Here is an 8,162-nt window from a genome sequence, read left to right as displayed (position 1 = left end):
TCACCCATAGAAAACATTTGGCGCATCATAAAACGGAAGATACGACAAAAAAGACCTAAGACAGTTGAGCAACTAGAATCCTACATTAGACAAGAATGGGGTTAACATTCCTCTCCCTAAACTTGAGCAACTTGTCTCCTCAGTCCCCAGACGTTTACAGACTGTTGTAAAGAGAAAAGGGGATGTCTCACAGTGGGAAACATGGCCTTGTCCCAACTTTTTTGAGATGTATTGTTGTCATGAAATTTAAAAATCACCTAATTTTTCTCTTTAAATGATACATTTTCTCAGTTTAAACATTTGATATGTCATCTATGTTCTATTCTGAATAAAAAATGGAATTTTGAAACTTCCACATCATTGCATTCCATTTTTATTTACAATTTGTACTTTGTCCCAACTTTTTTGGAATCGGGGTTGTATTTTTTTTCCTTCCAGACGTTGTCTTTAAAGTCGTTTTCTGTTATCATTTTTCTCGCCCTTGCGACACACTGGATGTGAGACTCCACCAAACCTGTAGCAGTGTGGTGGTGATTCCACAACCTGCACCCTGATTGGTTGAATTCGCTTCTTTCACGGATGAAATAATTATTAGGAAAATCGATCCTGCTGTGGTGAAAGGGAAAAAAAAAAATCACTTTTTCACAAGCGAACATTCAGTTTAAGAAAACGGTTATTTCCAACATAACGACAAATCATGCTGCATGTGTAAATACCTTAAGAAAGCAACAGGAGGCGCTACTGTGTCTTCCTACAATACAAATAACCTGATAAAGAATCGTAACCATAAATGTCAGCATGAGGAGATCATCACTAGCAGCACACAATGACAAAAACGTCTTGGAGTGAAAACGGCTTTTGATCCATTAGTCTTGATCCATTAGTCGTTGACAAATGAGTGATTCTGGTGCAGTGAAAATAAAAATAAAACCTGCAGGTCTTCAATCTGATGAAGAGGTAACTAACGTAGCTAACATAGCTAGCCATGAGCTGGAGCGATCCTCGTATCGTACGTTCGTAGATTGTGTTGTACACCTTCCATGGTCTCAATTTAAATCAGAGAAACACAAACGGAAAGAAGTCATAATATTCATTTTGATCTCAATTTCGAAGAGGATGAAAAATTTTCTCAAATGAGCCTCGAGTTATAAAATCGTAAACTCTAAACGTTCCATAAGTGTATCCTGACATGATTTCTTTTCAGGTATGAAGACACAGAAAGGAAAACATTTGATGTCTCGGATCCTGATGGAAATAAACCCTGCGAGTAGCACCCAAGGTTTGAATGCAAAAGTTTGTGCACCCCAGCTGAGTGAAAAGACATAACCGCTGATCACTTTTTTTTCTCCTTTCTCTTCTCCTGTCAATGTTAGTGTTGTAGTCGAGTCACGAAACCTTGAGTCCGAGTCCAGTCTTGAGTCCCCAGTGTTCGAGTCTGAGAACAAGACTCCAACTGCACCATTTGATGGTGGCTATTTGTTTTAGCGCCATTAACATGAGCTTGTTCCTGAACATGACGTATGAACAGGTGAATGTGCTTCTCTTTATCAGGGAGTGTAAAGTATTCTGTCAGAGACGGTTGGGAGACGGATGCAAGTGTAGAAGGTGTGTTTATTAATACAAGTGAAGAAGGTATACAATCCAGAACGGCAGGCAAAATTGTAAAACGGTGAAACGGGCGACAGGTCGAGCGAGACACAAACAGGCTATCAAAGACGAGAAACAGGAAATCAGGGATCAGGAAACCAAACAAGGAATAAGGTTCGGTAATGTATCAGCAACGCAACTCAATACTTCGCAAAGTGAGTGTGTTTTCACAGTTTTTATATCGGTGTGCTGATTGCGCCTTAATCCTGTGCAGGCACGAGTCGTTTACGGCGTGAGAGTGAGTCCGCTTGGCGCGTGTGCGCTGTCCGGAGCGCGCCTGAGAGTCTATCTGATGCACGTGCCTAGGCGCGCACATGACACTCTTGCACGAAATTAGTACAAAAATTAATGTAGATATAAATATCTTATGCCAAATTATTATGGCATGTTACAAAAAATAAAGAAAAAAAAAAATCAGAGTCCTCGTCTCCAATTTATGAGTCCGAATGCAGTTAATGCACGAGTCCGAGTCATCAGTGCTCAAGTCCAAGTCACAAGTCCTTAAAATTGGGGCACGAGTCGGACTCGGGGCGGCACGGTGGTGTAGTGGTTAGCTGTCGCCTCACAGCAAGAAGGTCCGGGTTCGAGCCCCGTGGCCGGCGAGGGCCTTTCTGTGCGGAGTTTGCATGTTCTCCCCGTGTCCGCGTGGGTTTCCTCCGGGTGCTCCGGTTTCCCCCACAGTCCAAAGACATGCAGGTTAGGTTAACTGGTGACTCTAAATTGACCGTAGGTGTGAATGTGAGTGTGAATGGTTGTCTGTGCCCTGTGATGACCTGGCGACTTGTCCAGGGTGTACCCCGCCTTTCGCCCGTAGTCAGCTGGGATAGGCTCCAGCTTGCCTGCGACCCTGTAGAACAGGATAAAGCGGCTACAGATAATGAGATGAGATGAGTCGGACTCGAGTACTACAAGCCTGATGTTAATACAGTTACTTTATATTTGAGGGAAGCACAAACTTTTGCCTACAACTGTATACATAATAGAAATATCTTTGTGTAAAACTAATACCATCCAAATAGAGGATACATCTGTATACCTGCGCTTTGTCATACTCTTGTTCCACAAGGTTCCGCTTGAATTTAATAATGTCGTTGCGATTTATTTTTGGTGTTTTTACAGCATTGTATTATTTGTACTTTACTTTGCGATTGATCTTTGCAGCATTCCTGAGGATTAAGTGTCTCTCCAACCCGCTTCAGCATCTCAGTTCCTTCCAAATAATGGATACTCTGTACTTGCTTTGGGTCAGTTGATGGGACAGCGACGTTCTTGGATGAAATCTGCTTCAGGTGGTGAGGATGATTTAAAACGCAAGAGGGCGCCAGGAAGTTTTGTACACTTTAAAGGGATAGTTCGGGATTTTTGACATGAACCTGTATGGCATCCCCATCAATAGTGTCGTGCAAACACACTGACTTACCCCTGACAGCATCCTGTGAGTCCAGTTCTTGTCCAGTTTTGGTCCAGACGAAAGTAGTCCGGCAAGTTTGTTGGGGTCACGAAAGTAAAACGTTTTTCGTCTCAAAACAGTATGTGTTCAAAAGAGTGATATATTTGCATCACAAAACCGTTGTCAAATAAAAAGTCAGACCTCGAAATCGCTTGGCACTATTTTCTCTCCCTTCTTATCACTGCGCGGTGCCGCCAGGTGACAGCCACGGCTGTTTCATTCATTGTTTACTAGTGATGGGAATTTCGGCTCTTTTGGCTCTTCTTACTATAAGGAGCCGGCTCTTTCGGAAGATTTTTTATAATTATTTCTCATGACTTATACATTCACATCGAGTACACATCAATGCAAATTAACATGAAGGGATTTACTAGACCAATTTATATCTGGAACTATTTTCAGCCACAGCACAGGCAAAGCACCGCTGCAGGCGCAAAGACACCGCGCAGCGCCTGAAGACGGGTGCGCAGCGCCTGAAAACCCGTTTTCAGGCGCCGCGCGGTGTCTTTGCGCCTTCCTTTTCCTACCTATTCCTTTAATTGCTGCAATTAACTAGTTCATTCTGATTCTATTTCTCCTCTCAGTTATAATCTGTCCTGCTTTTGAAAAGATCCTTTCTGGGGGGACAGATGCTGCCACTATACACATCCTCCGTGCCATCACGTGTGTAAGCCGTGGATAGAGTGCAGCCTTGGTCTCCCACCAGCTTAGTGGGTCTGCGTTTCGCTGTCACCTGGCGGCAGCGCGCAGTGATAAGAAGGGAGAGAAAATGGTGCCAAGCGATTTCGAGGTCTGACTTTTTATTTGACAACGGTTTTGTGATGCAAATATATCACTCTTTTGAACACATACTGTTTTGAGATGAAAAACGTTTTACTTTCGTGACCCCAACAAACTTGCCGGACTACTTTCGTCTGGACCAAAACTGGACAAGAACTGGACTCACAGGATGCTGTCAGGGGTAAGTCAGTGTGTTTGCACGACACTATTGATGGGGATGCCATACAGATTCATGTCAAAAATCCCGAACTATCCCTTTAACAGTAGTCCGTCTTTTTATTTTTCAATCCTTTTCCATCACAGCACAAAGAATGTTAATGGAAATATGGAAAGATTAGTGTGTGTGTGTGTATACAGACAACATGCTTTGGATGTAGGCAGGAACTTTTTTGTTGTTTCACTTGAACCAGGTTCTGCAGAATTTTAAGACTCACTTGTCACACTGTATGAGAAATACAGCAATGAAATCTTGGCCCAATTGGACAATAGACTGTGAGATGGTGTGCGTTCTCCAGGTCAGATTATACGATGAAGATCTTCAAACGATACTCCTACGGTTCAGTCATCACATGAGGTTAAGGTCAAAGTCCATCCTGTGCCAGGACCTGGTCTTCCCAGGCAGTCTCCCGTCCGAGTACTAACCAGGCACATTGTGCAACACCGATCTTCGTTTCTATAGCCCTCGGCCTCTCGCCTATACAGCACTGTTTCTCAAAGTGTGGTCCGTGAGCGACCCCTGGTGGTCCGTGAGTTAGTCGTAAAAATCATATTTTATTAGTTTTTCTCGAATCGTCTGTGACTCCAAAAGCAAAGTTCTGAGTAGCACAGATGAGTTGTTTTCGATATTGAATAAAGTCCGATGTAAATTCGAACCGTAGCCGATTATTCGAATTTGTCTGGCATGAAGTAAGTCAACAGTTTTGCGACACTGCCGATAGCTATGCTAGTTCAGGTTACACTTTTCAGATCAGCGTCACCTCTGAATGTGGAATGCAGAGAAACTACGAGTAACCAAATTAGACTTCGCATCAAACTGTCAAAAATAATGGATCGGTCAAAAGAAAAGCGGCGGCACGGTGGTGTAGTGGTTAGCGCTGTCGCCTCACAGCAAGAAGGTCCGGGTTCGAGCCCCGGGGCCGGCGAGGGCCTTTCTGTGTGGAGTTTGCATGTTCTCCCTGTGTCCGCGTGGGTTTCCTCCGGGTGCTCCGGTTTCCCCCACAGTCCAAAGACATGCAGGTTAGGTTAACTGGTGACTCTAAATTGACCGTAGGTGTGAATGTGAGTGTGAATGGTTGTCTGTGTCTATGTGTCAGCCCTGTGATGACCTGGCGACTTGTCCAGGGTGTACCCCGCCTTTCGCCCGTAGTCAGCTGGGATAGGCTCCAGCTCGCCTGCGACCCTGTAGGACAGGATAAAGCGGCTAGAGATGATGAGATGAGATGAGTCGATGATGATATTTGTAAAACTGTCATTTCATCAGTGTGTAATTTTTTGTTATGTACTGTTGAAGTAGGCTCTTTTTTTTTTTTTTTTGATATTTAGGGGGTTAGGTGGTCTGTGAATTATTATTATTTTTTTTAATGGATAAAGTGGTCCTTGGTCTGAAAAAGTTTGAGAAACACTGCTATACAGCTAGGGTTACAGTGGGGCCGGGTCCTCTGGTAACCGCAAGAGTTTGACTCCGCGCTCGCATCTGTATTGCGGTGCCTTGCCAGACTGCAATTGGTACCATTTTTATTATGGTCTTTGGTACTCCCCGACTGTGAGTAGAACCTGCGATCTCCCGGTTGAGAGGTGGACGTGCTCTCTCTCGAGGCCAGCTTGCGGTGAGGTTACGCTGATAAGGATATTTAATTTTCTATCCATTAGCATGTTTGGTTTGTTTCAGCATCACCACTAGCGTATTTGTAGCCGTCCTGTGAATGTTGCATAATCTGATTAGTGGATTTTATGCCGGGATCTGATTACACAATGTTTTTATTTATTGTGCATTAGGGTGCATCAGTTGCCCCTTAAAAATGAAAAGTTCCTCCGATCATGATGCGTTTTTGTTTTTATGTTCCTTTTGGTAAGAAAACACACTGGGTGAAATATTTTGACAAAATTCAAGAGTTTAATGGTGGCACCAGGAGCTCAAAGTTATGGAAAAAGCTGCTATTTTATGACTTTTATGACAATTTCGATCACTTTTCATGAAACATTACGGCACCTTATAGAGTATACCAAATATCTTATGGCCCAGTCACACCGCCCGAACTTTGCTGGAGCGTTCCTGGAGCGGTGAAAAAAATTCATCACCACCGTTTAACAAAAGTTGGCCCCCGTTAAAGCAACGCCGTATACGCTCGGCCACCGCTGATGTTTCTCGAGGGGCCCTCCTACCGCTCCGAAAGTTTTGAGCTGCACAAAATATTGCGAGCGGTGAGGAGGGGGCAGTTTTCCGCCCTGGCAAAGTTCACCCCCGCTCCACCAACGCCCAGTCAAAGTTTGGCACCGCTAGACGCAAGTTCGTGGACGCTTGGGTCCACTAGGCCAACGCAGAAATCTTGAACGCTGGACCACCGCTGCTTCGCCAGCGTTGCCCGGGCGGCGATTAAACGTTGCACAAACTTCGGTGGAGCGGTTGTAAGCGTTTTACGAGCGGACACGGGGTTGCTGGAACGGTGTCGGGCGTTGAAGCAGCTATCCATGGCGGCGATGAACTTTGGTTTGGCGTTGGTATAGAGGTGTCGGAGCGGGACCAGAATTTGGCTATAAATACGGGGAGAAATGGACCAGGAGCTCATTTGGAATCGAGCTGCCGTTGAGTTCAGACCTCATCTATATCGAATTTGCTCAAAGTTACAGTAAAACTGTATCACCATGGATGCTGAGAGACTTGCTATGATTGGTGCTAAACCAACTTTATACCCCCGCCGAGCCAAAGCCCGCATGCGCAGAACACCGCTATACCAACGCTCGCGTCACCGCTAAACCAACGTTCGCTACCGCTAAAGCAACGCCGGCTTCAGTGGTGCACCGCTAAGCCAACGCCCGTGTTTTCGATTTTTTTCCCATTTTGTGCGCGGTGACGAGCGTTGTCGAAATTCGGCCCCCCCTCCCTACCGTTCAAGGAACGCTCCAGCAAAGTTCGGGCGGTATGACCGGGCCATTAGATACACATTTTTAGTCCATATTCTAAATCTATTATCAAGCACAGTTTGAGTTTTAGCTGTTCACTGAATCATTGTTCAACTACTATTAAACAATACAAATGTATTCTGAATCACATTAATGCTTCTCAATCCCTTGCAAAGGTTCTTAACATGATCTCTGGCTCACAAGAAATCAATAAATGGAGTCCAACATTGTGATTCAAACCTTACGCGAAAACATAAAATTAGCGTTTTTTGGCAAAAAAAAAAAATGAAGCTCATGGTGCCACCATTAGACTTTTGAATATGGTCAAAACATTTTACAGGATGTCTTTATTGGTGAAAAGGAACACCTGAACAAAAACGCATCAGATTTTATGAAAGTGACGGCAACTGATGCACCCTATGGTGGTCAGGCGATCATAGTGCCATAAATTCTTGCCATATCTCAGTTGGAAGACCGGCAGCACGACAAGTTTGACGATTTCTTGACTGTCCTTGCTGACGTTGTTATCAAGGAACATGATGATGGAGTTGCAAACTTTGTGAGAAAGTGTAAGAAATTCTGACATGCTAGAGTTTTTGCCAGGGTGTTGTCGCTGTTCTTTGTCGCACTACAAGGCCTGTTCATTATTCCTGACATTCATGTTCAGGCCTGATGATGGAAGTGTGGCAGCCGTGACAAAATCGTGTCAGAATCAGACTGGATTCGTGTAGTCTCATCCCGGGATCTCTCACACTTCTGAGAATTTAAAAAATAAATTAGTTTTTGGTCGCAATGGCACTAAATCGGACAATCTCAGGTTGTACGTTGCAAGACCAATAATTTCAACCCAAAGTGAGTGAGCGACTACTCGAAGTCCAAGTGTGTCGCTCAGTGGCTGAGGGTCTTTCATGTTTATGGGTCATTTCTGGAATTGAAATTTGCAACCAATTGCAGAACGTTAACCTGCGAGCTCCTTCCACCCTGCCACCGTCACCACTATCGGGTGTGGCTCCTGCAACCCTGTGCTTTTGGCCAAGTTTACATTAGACCGTATCTGTCTCGTTTTCTTCGCGGATGCACTGTCCGTTTACATTGAAACGCCGGGAAACGGGAATCCGCCAGGGTCCACATATTCAATCCAGATCGTGTCTGGTCCGGTGCTGTG

Source organism: Neoarius graeffei, chromosome 10, assembly GCF_027579695.1.
Source record: "Neoarius graeffei isolate fNeoGra1 chromosome 10, fNeoGra1.pri, whole genome shotgun sequence".
Lineage (NCBI taxonomy): Eukaryota > Metazoa > Chordata > Actinopteri > Siluriformes > Ariidae > Neoarius > Neoarius graeffei.
The sequence above is the reverse complement of the archived record's forward strand: the minus strand, read 5'-3'. Positions refer to the sequence as shown.